A 15,028-nucleotide genomic window follows, 5' to 3' on the forward strand; every position below is an offset into this window, starting at 1 on the left:
AACACGAGGCATATCTTGCAACTGTTAAGTAGAAGAAGACGGACCATTATGACGCTATTTAAAATAAATGATGAGAAACACAGGTTGGTGTAGAAGGTCACTCTCAATTTGCATCAGAAATTGCCCGTCTGCTGACTCATCAGATTATGAGAAAGTGCTATCAATAAGGGGTACATAACTTATTTCACCTGGATGATCAAGAGGCAACATAGAGCCATTCAGTACCTCTTGTAAGTCAGATGTAGGGATGTAGAAGAGAATGAGAAGTGCATTTTAAATTTTCTTTACTGTGAGTGTAAGAATCTGTCTATTCGTATGGTTTCTTCGATTTGTGTCTATTGGGATTCACTAGAAAAAGCATTAGGGCACTATCTGAATATTTATCAAGAATCCAAAACCATTGTGACTATAAAGAGAGCTAGATGTCAAAGGAGCTCTTATGTTCCACACTGACAGGACCAAGCCATTCTGTAAATCGGACCAGCTTTTTGTCTTCCTGGCAAAGTTCTCACAGAGAACATCCCATCTCCAAGGAAGGCATAGCTAGATGGATAGTTAAATGTATTCATATATTGTATCATAAAGCAAAGAGGGGTTCTACCTGCTCCACCCAGGCCACACTTCACCTGCAAGAAAAGGGAAACCATGGCCTTCCTAGGAAACATCCTACTAGTGGATATTTCTAAGGCAGACACAGTTCAACAACACACACCATTAACAACCATGAGTTCCTCTTAACCCAGCCAACAGCCATGGTGGGCCAGATGTTAAGAATCTTGTTTCAGACATCAGCATCATAGTCGTCACCACTTTACAGTCTATGTTAAGCACGCAGATGCAGGGTACAATTTCACTACCAAGCGCCCAATGCTCTTCACTGGAGTCTGCAGGCATCACACTGGAGGTTGCGAGAGGGAGACTTAGAAAGTGCCCTCTTTTTACATGGTTTCCCCCACTTTTTCCCAAACTGCTGATGTACTTTGAGTGTGCCCTGGGATCCTGCCAAACAGGTACCCATGGCCTATGCGCTTTCCCTAAAACTGCATTGAGACAAAACCCAATTGGCACTCTTTGGCCACATGTCAGTCCCTTGTAAATGGTACCAAACATATCAAGGGCACTGTGGCCAGGGATGGCCTTTTAGGGCTGCAGCAGTTATTATGCCACCCTTAGAGGCCCTGTACCTTTACACACATACACAAATAGACACACACTGCCATTTTAGGCTGCATGTTTTGGTGCAATACAGAGTGAAGTATCGACATGGCACATATCTCTCTGTGCCATGCCTACTGCCCTAGCCTAGGTCAGCCATCCCTCTAGCTGGGTGCACTATACCAGTGGTGAGGTGCATGACCCCTATACCCCTAGAGTGTCTAAGCCAATTCTTGGACACTGAGTGCAATAATGCCATTAAGAGTATATGGTGCTGGGAGTTTGTCATAACAGACTCCAAAGCACCATAATGGCTTTCCTGAAAACTGGGAAGTTTGGTTTAAAACTTCTCAGCACATTAAACCCACACTGATGCCAGTGTGGTATTTAATGAAAAAAGCACTCAGAGGGCATCTTAGAGATGCCCCCTGAAAAAGGACCTAGCTCTAGTGTCCTGGCTGAATGGCTGCTCGCCAGCTGCCACAACCAGACATGTTTCTGACCCCCTAGGTCGAGGTGCCAACCCCCCTCCCCAGCCCCACAAAGATGGGCAGGGTCCACGAAGGAAGAGCTTGCCGCCTTAGTGAGCTACCCCAGCCCATAGCTGCTTCTAGCAACTGGCTCCCACTGGTTCAGACCCCCACTGTGGGCGGGAGAATCAGCGGGAAAACCAAGTGAGGAGGAGAGGTGTGCCCACCTTTGCCAACCCCGCCCCTCAGGTGGGTGAGGTGAGGCACAACTCTCAGTGCCCGCCATCTTGCAGATGGGGAGACCCAGCCAACCAGAGAGAGGCATATGCCCCCGTCCCACTGGAGGCCCATTGGTCCCAACCTTTAATTTACCTGTAACACCCCTAAATCTAGCATTTAGGAGCAACCCCAAACCTTGCCTCCTCAGACAAGAACAGACCAGAAGAGAAGAAGGACCGAAGAAGCCGTGCTGAACTAACAGGACGCCCAGTGACTTGGCCCCAACCTTACCGGCCTGTCCCCACCTCGAACCTGCTCCAGCGAAATCTTGGTGTGTCCTGCAGCCAGCAGCCCTCAAGAACCCGAAGGACCTGCCCTGCCTTCAAAACCCAAGACTCTGTCTCCTGTGAGCACTAAATTTGCTCATATACAGACTCTGGCCCCTGCCAAAACCATGAGTCTGCACCACTCTGCACCCGACGCCCACAGCCCAAGTTCGAGTGGCCCAACACCAAAAGGAGGTCTCCCCCGGCGATCTTGACCTGAAATCTGGTGATCTCGAATCTCCAATCCATGCCTGCAGTCCCTTTCCGGAGGATCCCCCTGACCGCGACCGGAGCTGGTAAGAAAACCCGACACCTAAAGACAACCCTGCGCCCGACGTCCTACGTACAGCCTTGGGTGTCCCACCGGACGGTGTCACACCATCCCCAGGCATCCCAACTTACCTCTCCAACCGCTGGTAACCTCCAGAACATTTTCGTTCCCGAGCCCGCAGTTTCTCTTGCAACCAGAGAATCCCAATTGAAATCAACAGGGCACGCGACGCCAAAACAGTACCCTGCCGCATCTGTGCCACTGCGGGTGTACTTTGGGTGCTAACTATGATCCACCTGTGCCCTGAGCCTAACCCCAGGAGCTTAGCTCCCACAACCTTGTGGCCTGTTCATGAGCAGCCACAAACCGCAGGTCCCCTATCCCCCACTGAATAACATTGGGCCTCCGCACTCTGAACCCGGCTGCCCTAGTGTCACTGAGAGTACTTTGAGAGTGCATCCTCGACCCTGGGGGAACCCTGGTTCTAACCCCAGAATACCAACTCCCACAAACTTGTAATTACCTGCAAACCGATAAATTCATTTCCTCCCATAGGATTGCATTGACTGCTTTTCTTGAAAGTTGTTCTAAGTGTTGAAATATTGAAAAACTGCATATGTACTAAAAGTGAATTACTTACCTTTTGTCTAGGAGATGTCCCATTGTGACATCTAGGCATATCACACTGATTAGCAAAAGTAATCCGAAAAGTAACGTACATAAGCAATCTGTAAAGTAACTAAAAAGTAATTCCTAACTGTTGACTTACCAGTAATCCAATCAATTGCATTTGAACCTACATTCAACTATACAACACTGCATACAATTTTGCAAAGCATTTATTTCACTTACCTGCACCAGGCTTGGCTTGGTTCTAGAAATAAAATAAATAATATTTTTTTATACAAACAAATTGGTCTGAGTTCTGTCTTTGAGTGTGAGACATCATTTGCTGCCTGGGTTTGTACAACAAATGCTTAACACTAGTCTCTGATAAAGCCTTACTTCTAACCCACAATACAACAAATAGTTAGTAAGGTTGTAGGAAGCTGACTCTGTATATACCATAACAAAGTGAGGTATAGCGTGCACAGAGTACAGTGGAACCCCAAAGGTAGGCAGAGGGAAAGTAGATAGCACCTCACTCTCTATTTGTGGTAGTGTGGTCGAGCAGTAAGGCTTTATCAGAGGACAGTGTTTAGCATTTGTTGTACACACTCAGTCAGCAATTGATTTCACACACTCAAAGACTGAACTTCAGACCAATTGTTTTTGTATAAAAAATTCTTTTAGTTATTTTATTTTCTAGAACCAAGCAAGCCTGGCACAGGTAAGCAATAAATACTTTATAGTAGTAATGCAGTAGTAACAGTTTGGATTGCAATTGTATATGCACTGCTTTGGAAATTACATTACACATACTTTGTAAAGGCTTTTTGGTAAAATGACCAGTAGATTACTTTGTAGATTAATTTTCTTACACAGTGCAGTATACCAGGATACTGCACTGGGACTTTTCCTGTAAACATGTGCGTAAAAGGCATATGCTACTTACCAGTATGCATCTTTTCTTGGCATGTAGAGCTGCAGTTCTACATTCTTTTGCATAGATTGCCACCTGGTGTTGGGCCCGAATGTTTGCAGTTTGTTTTTCCTCTTGGTAAGTCTTTGGAAGTTACGAGGTCGGTGACTCCTCCCTTGGTCCGTATTGCGCATGGGCTTCGGCTCCATCCTCAGATTGTTTTTCGCCAACAGGGAAAGATGGAGCGTAGTAATAATAGTGAAGAAACCCATGTGTGTTGTATCTAAATAAGATTGACTGGAACAGATACAGGTAGCCGGGGAGGCGGGTGGGCGTGTGTAGATCTGCAGCTCTACATGCCAAGAACAGATGTATACTGGTAAGTAGCATATTCCGTTCGAGGCATATGAGCTGCAGATTACACACTTTTGCATAGACTATATAGCAGTTCCCAACCTTAGCGGCGACCGCCGGTATCTGTTGCAGTGGTTTGAAATAGTGGTTTTAGTACAGCCAGGCCCACACTAGCTTGTTGCTTGGTTTGCACATCTACACAGTAATGTTTAGTGAAAGTGTGCGGTGTTGACCATGTAGCTGCTTTGCAGATATCTAATGGGATGTTCCCTAGAAAAGCCATAGACGACCCTATCTTTCATGTAGAATGGGCTTTAGGGGGAACGGATATCGTTTGTTTTGCTTTGGGGTAGCAAATCTGGATGCATTTTACAATCCACCTAGCTATCCCTGATTTTGAGATGGGGTTGCCCTTGTGTGGTGGAGAGAAAGAGAAACAGATGTTTGGTCTTTCTGAAAGGTTGTGTTCTTTGGATATAGTAAAGTAAGGCTCGTTTGAAATCTAGCGTGTGTAGAGCCCTTTATGCAACAGTCTGAAGTTGCTAGAAAAATACCGGTAATTCGACAGATTGGTTTAGGTGAAAAGGGGAAATGACTTTAGGTAGGAATTTTGGGGTGGTACGGAGAACAACCTTGTTCTGGTGCATTTGAAGAAAAGGTTCTTGTATGGTAAGTGCTTGTATCTCACTGACCCTTCTAAGGGAAGAGATGGCTACAAGGAAAGCTGTTTTCCATGTGAGAAATTGCAGTTCGCATTTATGCAAAGGTTCGAAGGGCGGCCCCATTAGCCTTGTGAGAACGATATTTAAGTTCCACACAGGTGAGGGTGGTTCTCTGGGGGGAATTATTATTTTTAGGCCTTCCATGAAGGCTTTAATGGCAGGTACTCTGAAAAGTGATAGGTGCTGCCTGTTTTGTAGGTAAGCTGCAATTGCTGCGAGGTGTAGCCGAATGGAGGTATATGCTAGATTACACCTTTGTAGGTGGAGAGTAAGTAGCATATGATGTGTTGTATAGACACGTCTAGAGGCTTGATTGTGTTGTTATGGCAATAAACAACAAATCTTTTCCACTTGGCAGCGTAGCAGGCTCTAGTGGTAGGGCGTCTAGCTTCTCTGATGACGTTCATACAGTCAGGGGGAAGGTTAAGGTATCCGAATTCTAGGATTTCAGGAGCCAGATCGCAAGGTTGAGCTGAGCTGGGTCCGGGTGCCTGATCTCTCCATGGTTCTGGGTTAGGAGGCATGGTTAGAGGTGTAGCTTTTGGTGTGGTACTACCGAGAGTTCCAGCAGCGTGGTGTACCACGGTTGTCTGGCCCATGTTGGAGCTACTAGGATCAGCGTGAGGGAATGCTGTTGTAGCTTTCGCACCACTAATGGAATTAGTGGGAGAGGTGGAAAAGCGTACGCAAATTTGCCTGACCAGTTCATCCATATCGCATTTCCTTTGGACAATGGGTGTGGGTATCTGGCGGCGAAGCTTGGGCATTTTTTGTTTTTGTGGGTGGTGAATAGGTCTATTTGTGGATGCCCCCACGTTTGAAAGAATGGGTGAAGAACCTGCGGGTGAAGTTCCCACTCGTGGATCTGTTGCGTCTGTCTGCTGAGCAGATCTGCCATGGTGTTTTGGACTCCTGGGACATGTTGGGCTAGGAGAAAGATTTTGTGTGGAATTGCCCATCTCCATATGCTCTGTGCTAGTTGAGAGAGCTGTGGAGAGTGTGTGCCGCCTTGTTTTTGAATGTAATACATGCCCGTCATATTGTCTGTGCGAATGAGGACTGCCTTGCCTGAAATCTGTGTCTGAAAAGATTTTAGGGCTAGAGAGATTGCTAGTAACTCCAGATGGTTGATATGGAGTAACTTTTGTTGCGGCGTCCATGTGCCCTGCACTGTGAGGTGTAATAGATGAGCTCCCCAGCCGGAGAGCGATGCGTCTGTTGTCAGGATTATTTGTGGAACCGGGTCCAGGAACGGTCGACATCTGGAAAGATTTGTGGTGTTCCACCACTGCAGAGAGCGATGGGTGCGACCGTCCACCAACACCAGATCTGTCAGTCGCCCCTGGGCCTGGTTCCTTTGGCGCGCTAAGCACTCTTGGAGTGGACGCATCTGGAGTCTTGCATGAGGTACTATAAAAATGCAAGAGGCCATCATCCCTATCAGTTGCATAAACACTCTTGCTGGAAGTGTTGAAGTATGAATCTTTGTCGCAAAGCCTGAATGCTTGCAATCCTGGCCGGATTGGGGTAGGCTATTGCTTTTGAGGTGTCTATGGTGGCACCGAGATATTGTTTTATGTGGGATGGTGTTAGCTGGGACTTTTGGTGGTTCACCGTGAAGCCTAGTTGGTGAAGTAGTTGGATTGTAGTGGCGGTGTGGTGTACACATTGGTTGTAGGACGTGGCTTTTATCAGCCAGTCGTCCAAGTATGGGAAGACGTGAATGTGCTGTCTTCTGAGGTGTGCCGCCACTACCGCTAGGCACTTGGTGAATATCCGTGGTGCTGTTGTGACTCCGAATGGGAGCACCTTGAACTGGTAGTGTTGCCCATCCACTACAAATCTGAGGTACTTTCTGTGAGCATGGTGCACTGGAATGTGGAAGTATGCATCTTTCAAGTCCAGTGTGGTGAGGAAGTCGTTCTGGGAGAGGAGCAGAAGCACCTGCTGAAGCGTTACCATGTGAAAATGGTCTGAATGTATGTATGTGTTTAGGGGCCGGAGATCTAGAATAGGTCGTAGACTCTCGTCCCTTTTTGGTATTAGAAAATATAGGGAGTAGACCCCTAAATTTTGCTGATTAACGGGAACTTGTTCTATTGCATGTTTTTGTAGGTGGGAGATTACCTCCTGTTTTAGTAATGTGGAATGTTCTTGTGACATAGGGCGTTGCCTGGGTGGAATGTTTGGGGAGGGGGGGGGTAGATGTTAATTCCAGGCAGTATCCTGACCGAATAATTTGGGTCACCCACTTGTCTGAGGTGATGGTCTCCCAGACATGAAGGAAATTTTGAAGTCTGCCCCCGACCGGAGTGGGATGGTCTGGAGGGAGCGGGGGGAAGTCATTGGGTAGGCGGTGTGGCAGAGCGGGCGGTATTTGTTTTGCCTCTGCCTTTATTATTATTGCCCCTATAGCCGCCTCTTTGATAACCCCTTGTGAAGGTGGACTGAGTGGGGGATTTGTAGGAAGTGGACGCGTTATCTGAGGAGTAGCCTCTAGATGTACTCCGAAAGGAAGAGCGGCGAAAAGAGCGCCTAGGAGGGTGTGACTGCAGGGTTCCCATGGACTTCGCCGTATCGGTGTCCTTCTTCATTTTTTCGAGGGCCTCATCTACCTTTGGGCCGAATAGGTGTTCTTGGTCAAAGGGATGATTCAGGATGGAAGCTTGTACCTCTGGTTTAAAACCTGATATTCTTAGCCAAGCATGGCGACTGAGGAGGACACTAGTATTAATGGCCCTGGAGGCTGTGTCTGCTGCATCTAAGGCACAGCGTATAGAGGTGTTAGTTATTGTCTTACCCTCTTGAATTAATTCATTGGCCCTAGTTTTATATCTTTCAGGGAGGTGGTGCATTATGGTTTCTAATTCATCATAATGTGCCCTATCGTATCTGGCCAATAGCGCTTGGGTGTTGGCGATACGCCATATAGTGACTGCCTGTGACGCAGTGCGCTTTCCTGACGCGTCCAGGAGCTTTGATTCCTTGTCAGGTGGTGGTGCTTCGCCTGACGCCTGGGAATTTGATCTTTTTCGTGCAGTGGAAACCACTAGGGAATCTAGTGGCGCTGGCCTTTTGATATAGGCAGGATCTGTGGGGGCAGCTTTGTACTTTTTCTCTATGCGTGGGTTAATGACCCTGGCCCTGACTGGGTCCTTAAAAACCTCTGGCGCATGTTTTATCACCCCCTTGAGCATAGGTAGTATGGAGGTAGACCTATGTGTGGTATCAAATGTGTCGAGGAGGAAATCCTCCTCCACTGGGTCAGTGTGTAACTCTACTCCATGATAGTGTGCCGCCCTTTGAAGTAGGTGGTGGAAACCTAATGAGTCTTCCGGTGGAGATGGCCTGGAAGGGTAAAGGTCATCTTGTGGGACGTCGGGAATATCTGGGTTATTGTAGTCGTCCCATGGGTCTGGGGATCCTGTAGGGGTGGGGTCTTGGGGCACATCCCCTGTATCGGGATATGGGTCCCCCTGATCATCATCGTCTGGAGACGGGGTCGGAGAGCGATGGAGAAGGTGGAGGGGGCGGAGAGGGTGGAGGAGGTGGGGAAGGTATTCTGAAAGGGGAGGTAGCAGAGTCCTTCCTCTTTGGAGGTGGAGGCGGAGCCGGTTTGTCCAAATGTCTCTTTTTCGAAGAGAGTGCCAAATGTCCAGTTTTTGGATCCCTGGTGAGAGTTTTTTGTAAGGGATCAGATGTAAATAGTTCCTGTGACAGTGTTTGGTCCGTCGGCGCCGAAGTCTTCGGTGCCGATGACTTTTTAGGCTTGTGCGTGCCAGTATGCTTAGCAGTGGGCTTGGGAACCTCCGATTACTTGGTCGGCGCCGGGGTGGGCTTCGGCTTGGAAGTGTCGGTGCCGAGGGCCTTATGGGGTTTGGTCGGTACCGAAGATGGCGTCGGTACGGAAGCGCTGGGTTTCGACCCCGAGGACTTCGGTGCGGAGCTCGGTGTCGAGGTAGAGGCCGGTTTCTTTTTCGGTGCCGAAGTGTGTTTCTCGGCACCGCTGGCAGGCTGGCTCGAGCCCGAGCCGCCGGAAGGCTTATTTGGCTTCTTCACCAGGCCCGAAGGTGGGGTGTGTGAAGCAGTGTCTCTGGTCTTGCCTAGGCCCGGAGGCGAAGGCGTGACCGAAGCCTTTTTGGGTGTTGGCGCGTGTGTGGGGGGGTATATTACTCACGACCCTCTGCGCCGGAGTGATGTCCTCCACATCTGAGTCGTCTGCCTCGGAAGCACTGACTAGGTCCTCTTCGGTGCGCTGCTGTCCCGGATCTTCGATGTCGTCTCCGAAGATATCGACTGGAACGGAGGTCGAGGAGTGTGCCAAGTTTCGTCTGGCTCTTCGGTCCCGAATAGTCTTTTTCGATCTGAAAGACTTACAGGCCGGACAGTCTCGAGCCTCGTGTTCAGGGGAGAGGCAGAGGTTGCACACCTCATGAAGATCGGTGTGGGGGAATTTGGACCCACATCGAGGGCACTTCTTGAATGGAGTTCTTTCCATCAGCCGGGACCGGAGCTTGGGTAGGCCCGAAGGCCACCGTCGAAGACTGGAACCGAACATTTGTCGATGAGAAGGTGAGTTGATTGAGGAGATCGCGATCGAAACAATACCGCGATGTGAGGTGAGGATTCCGCTTCGATCGTCGAACCGGAAAATGTTCGGAACCGGAGCGCGAAGATTACATCCAAGCCCGATGGCAGAAAAAAACAATCTGAGGATGGAGCCGAAGCCCATGCGCAATACGATCCAAAGGAGGAGTCACCGGCCTCGTGACTTCCAAAAGACTTTCCAAGAGGAAAAACAAACTGCAAACATCCGGGCCCAACACCAGATGGCGATCTATGCAAAAGTGTGTAATCTGCAGCTCATATGCCTCAAACACGTTTTTTTTTATTTAGTACAATTTTAAAAGGATTTCTTAGGTTTTCCAACTCCACGCTTAAAAACATTTCACAGAAAAACAGTCAATGTTATCCAATGGAGGAAAGGGAAATGCTACTTACCAGTATGCATCTGTTCTAGGCATGTAGAGCTGCAGATTCACACACTTAGCATAGATCCCCATCTGATGTTGGGCCCGGATGTTTGAACTTGTTTTGTCTTGGAAAAGTCTTTGGAAGTCACAGGACAGGTGACTCCTCCTTTGGACTATAGGGCACATGGGCATCTGCTCCATCCTCAGATAGTTTTTCGCCAGCAGGGAAATGATGGAGTTTTGTAAGAGACAGAAAGATGCCCGTGTATGCTGTATCTAAATAAGATAGTACTGGAACAAGATAAAGGTACCGGGGAGGCGGGTGGGCATGTGTGGATCTGCAGCTCTACATGCCAAGAACAGATGCATACTGGTAAGTAGCATTTCCCGTTCGAGGCATATGAGCTGCAGATCACACACTTAGCATAGATTGTATAGCAGTAACTATCCTTAGCGGCAACCACCAGTACCTGTTGCAGTAGTTTGAAATAGTGTTTTGAGTACAGCCTGGCCCACACTAGCTTGTTTTGTTTGCACATCCACAGAACAATGTTTTGTGAATGTGTGCGGTGTAGACCATTTAGCTGCTTTGCAGATGTCATCTAAGGGAATGTTCCCTAAAAATTCCATTGAAGCCTCTATCTTTCGTGTTGAGTGGGCTTTAGGAGGAACAGATAAAGTACGTTTTGCTTTGTGATAGCGAATTTGTATGCATTGAACAATCCATCTAGCTATCCCAGACTTCGATATGGGGTTGCCTTTGTGTGGAGGTGAAAATTACACAAAAAGTTGTTTGTTCTTACAAAAAGGTTGTGTTCTTTCAATGTAATAGAGCAATGCTCTTTTGACATCTAGGGTATGAAGAGCTCTTTCCGCGACTGTCTGTGGCTGTGAGATGAGCACTGGCAACTCTACAGACTGATAGAGGTGGAAAGGATGAATGACTTTAGGAAGGAATTTTGGATTGGTTCTGAGAACAACCTTATTGCAATGGATTAGTAGGAAAGGTTCCTGAATAGTTAACGCTTGCAGTTCACTAACTCTTCTAAGAGAAGTGATAGCTACTAGGAAAGCAACTTTCCATGATAGAAATTTGAGCTCACATTTATGCAGAGGTTCAAAGGGAGGACCCATTAGTCTTGTGAGAACGATGTTTAAATTCCACACAGGCGAGGGTGGTACTCTATCCTTTTGAGACCTTCCATAAAGGCTTTGATGGCAGGCACTCTGAAAAGTGATAGGTGTTGTCTATTTTGTATATAGGCTGCTATGGCAGCGAGGTGTAGCCTAATAGATGTGTAGGCTAAATTGCACCTTTGGAGATGTAGTAGGTAACCTATGAAGTGTTGGATAGGCACGTCTAGGGGATTGATGTAGGTATGACAGTATATTACAAATCTCTTCCACTTGGCTGCATAGCATTCTCTAGTGGTGGGGAGTCTAGCTTCCTTAATGACGTTCATGCATTCAGGGGGTAGATTAAAGTAACCGAATTCTAAGACCTCAGGAGCCAGATCGCAAGGTTGAGCTGAGCTGGGTCTGGGTGTCTGATCTCTCCACGGTTCTGGGTTAGGAGGCGTGGGGAGAGGTGTAGTCTTTGGTGCGGAACTACAGACAGTTCCAGTAGTGTGGTGTACCACGGTTGTCTGGCCCAAGTTGGAGCAACTAGGATGAGAGTCAGTGCTTGTTGCTGTAATTTGCGCAACACCATTGGAATGAGTGGGAGAGGTGGAAAGGCGTACGCAAATCTGCCTGACCAATTCATCCATATCGCATTGCCTTTGGATAATGGGTGTGGATACCTGGTGGCGAAGCTTGGGCGTTTGGCACTTGTGGGTGGCGAAGAGGTCTATCTCTGGTTGCCCCCACATTTGAAAAAATGGCTGAAGAACTTGTGGATGAAGCTCCCACTCGTGAATCTGTTGTGTTTGACGGCTTAACAGATCTGCTATGGTGTTTTGGACTCCTGGGACATGTTGAGCTAGGAGAAAGATGTTCTGGGGTATAGCCCATCTCCATATGCTCTGTGCCAGTTGAGACACTTGCAGAGTGTGTCCCGCCTTGTTTCTGTATGTAGTACATGGCTGTCATGTTGTCTCTGCGGACTAAGACAGCTTTGCCTGACTTGTTTTTGGAAAGCCTTTAAGGCTAGGAAAATGGCTAGTAGCTCCAGGTGGTTTATGTGGAGTAACTTTTGTTGAGGAGTCAACCTGCCTTGCATGGTGTGATGTAATGGGTGCGTTCCCCAGCCAGAGAGCGATGCGTCCGCTGTCATGACTATCTGTGGAACTGGCTCTAGGAACAGGCGCCCTTTGGAAAGGTTTTTGGTGTTCCACTATTGCAAAGATCGATGAGTGTGACCGTCTACCAACACCAGATCTGTTAGCTGACCTTGAGCCTGGTTCCATTGGCGTGCTAAGCACTCCTGGAGAGGACGCATGTGGAGTCTTGCATGAGGTACTATGAGTATGCAAGAGGCCATCATCCCTATTAGCTGCATGAACACTCTTGCTGGGAGAGAGTGTTGAGGCTGAAATTTGTTTACGAGAGCTTGCATGTTTGCTATCCTGGTGGGGTTGGGATAGGATAATGCTTTTGAGGTGTCTATTGTGCCACCGAGGTATTGTTGTATGTGGGACGGATGAAGATGAGATTTTGGGTAGTTTACTGTGAACCCCAAGTTGTGGAGTAGTTGGATAGTGGTGTGAGTGTGATGAACACACTGATTGTATGAGCTGGCCAGTCGTTGTGAGAAAGTGGCTCTGTATATACTGTTCCCAAATAGGTACAGTGTGTTCAGAGTCCACAGTCCCCAGAGGTTTGGCAGAGGCTAAAGTTAGATATAACCTTACTCTCTAAAGTGGTAGCTTGGTCGAGCAGTAAGGCAGTATCAGAGGACAGTGTAAAGCATTTGTTGTACACACTCAAGAACTGAACTCTAGGCCAATGGTTTATATAAAAAAAATATATGTTTGTTTTATTTTAGAAGCAACAATAGGTATTAAAATATACTTTCTCAGAATGAGATGCTTTAGGTAAACACTTTTGCAATATGCAATTGACTTTTGTAAATACTGGTTACAGATTGTTGCAATAGGCAACACAATTTCAAACACAATAATGCATTGAACTCAATGGAAGTTGTAAGTTATTTGCAATAGATTACTTTCAGGATTACTTTTGTAACTCCAGGACTGGTTCCTAGATTAAGCCCTGGGACAGTTCTTAGAAATAAGAGATAAAAGTCGACTTAGTTACTGTTGTGATTTTTAGGCAATATTTTGCTATTTTAAAAGTTGACAGAAGAAATTTGACAGAAAAACAGTCAATGATTTCCTATGGAAGAAAATTGGGTTAATGAGAAGTACAGTTGCGAGTACTTTTCAGGGTCAGTGCTGGGCACCAATACCCAGCACTGGGATCTCTCCTAATAGCAGGTGAGTAGTTTCTCGGTTGATTTTTGGTGAATATTTTAAGTTTTAGAAACTCTACACTTAGAAGAAATTTCAGAAGAAACCAGTCAATGTTACCCTATGGAGGAAAGGAATATGCTACTTACCAGTATGCATCTGTTCTTGGCATGTAGAGCTGCAGAGTTGTACACTTAGCATAGATCGCCATCTGGTGTTGGGCCCGGATGTTTGCAGTTTGTTTTTCTTCTTGGACAGTCTTTGGAAGTCACGAGTTTGGTGACTCCTCCTTCGGTCCGTACTGCGCATGGGCTTCGGCTCCATCCTCAGATTGTTTTTCGCCAACAGGGAAATGATGGAGCGTAGTAATAACAGTGAGAAACCCATGTGTTGTATCTAAATAAGATGTACTGGAACGGATACAGGTAGCCGGGGAGGCGGGTGGGCGTGTACAACTCTGCAGCTCTACATGCCAAGAACAGATGCATACTGGTAAGTAGCATATTCCGTTCGAGGCATATGAGCTACAGATTGTACACTTAGCATAGATTATATAGCAGTACCCAACCCTAGCGGCGACCACCGGTATCCGTTGCAGCTGTTTGAAAAAGTGTCTTTAGTACAGCCTGGCCCACCCTAGCTTGCTGCTTGGAATGCACATCTACACAGTAGTGTTTTGTGAAGGTGTGCGGTGTAGACCATGTGGCTGCCTTGCAGATGTCATCTAAGGGTATATTCCCTAGAAAAGCCATAGAAGCCCCTAACTTTCTTGTAGAGTGGGCTTTAGGGGGAACAGATAATGTTCTCTTTGCCTTTTGATAGGAAATTTGTATGCATTTTACAATCCACCTAGCTATCCCTGATTTTGAAATGGGGTTGCCTTTATGTGGTGGAGAGAAGGAAACGAACAATTGTTTAGTCTTCCTGAAGGGTTGCGTTCTTTGTATGTAGTATAGTAACGCCCTTTTTACATCAAGCGTGTGTAAGGCCCTTTCTGCAACAGATTGGGGTTGCGAAAAGAAGACAGGTAATTCCACTGATTGATTGAGGTGGAAGGGGGAAATGACTTTGGGCAGAAACTTCGGATTTGTGCGAAGTATGACCTTGCTGTGATGCATTTGTATGTAGGGTTCCTGTATGGTGAACGCCTGTATTTCACCAACCCTTCTAAGGGAAGTGATAGCTACAAGGAAAGCTGTTTTCCAGGTGAGAAACTTTAGCTCACATTTGTGCATTGGTTCGAAGGGCGGACCCATTAGACGTGTAAGAACCAAATTTAGATTCCATACAGGGGAAGGTGGTGCCCTGGGAGGAATTACTCGTTTAAGGCCTTCCATGAAGGCTTTAATAGCGGGCACTCTGAAGAGTGATAAATGCTGCCTGTTTTGTAGATAGGCAGCGATCGCTGCTAGGTGTAGGCGTATGGATGAATATGCCAGGTTACACCTGTGAAGATGGAGCAGATAGCATATTATGTGCTGTATGGATGCATCTAGAGGGTTGATTGTATTGTTACGGCAGTAAATTACGAATCTTTTCCACTTTGCGGCATAGCATGCTCTAGTGGTAGGACGTCTGGCTTCCATGATGATGTTCATGCAATCAG

The 15,028-nt window shown here is 47.0% G+C and overlaps 1 protein-coding gene across 7 annotated transcripts in view; it reads right to left on the bottom strand.

Moving 5' to 3' along the window:
- Positions 1-15,028, bottom strand: part of SIN3A (SIN3 transcription regulator family member A) — an 822,316-nt gene that overhangs the window by 97,677 nt on the left and 709,611 nt on the right. The window lies entirely within an intron of this gene.

This window comes from Triturus cristatus, chromosome 3_1 (genome assembly GCF_964204655.1).
Source record: "Triturus cristatus chromosome 3_1, aTriCri1.1, whole genome shotgun sequence".
Lineage (NCBI taxonomy): Eukaryota > Metazoa > Chordata > Amphibia > Caudata > Salamandridae > Triturus > Triturus cristatus.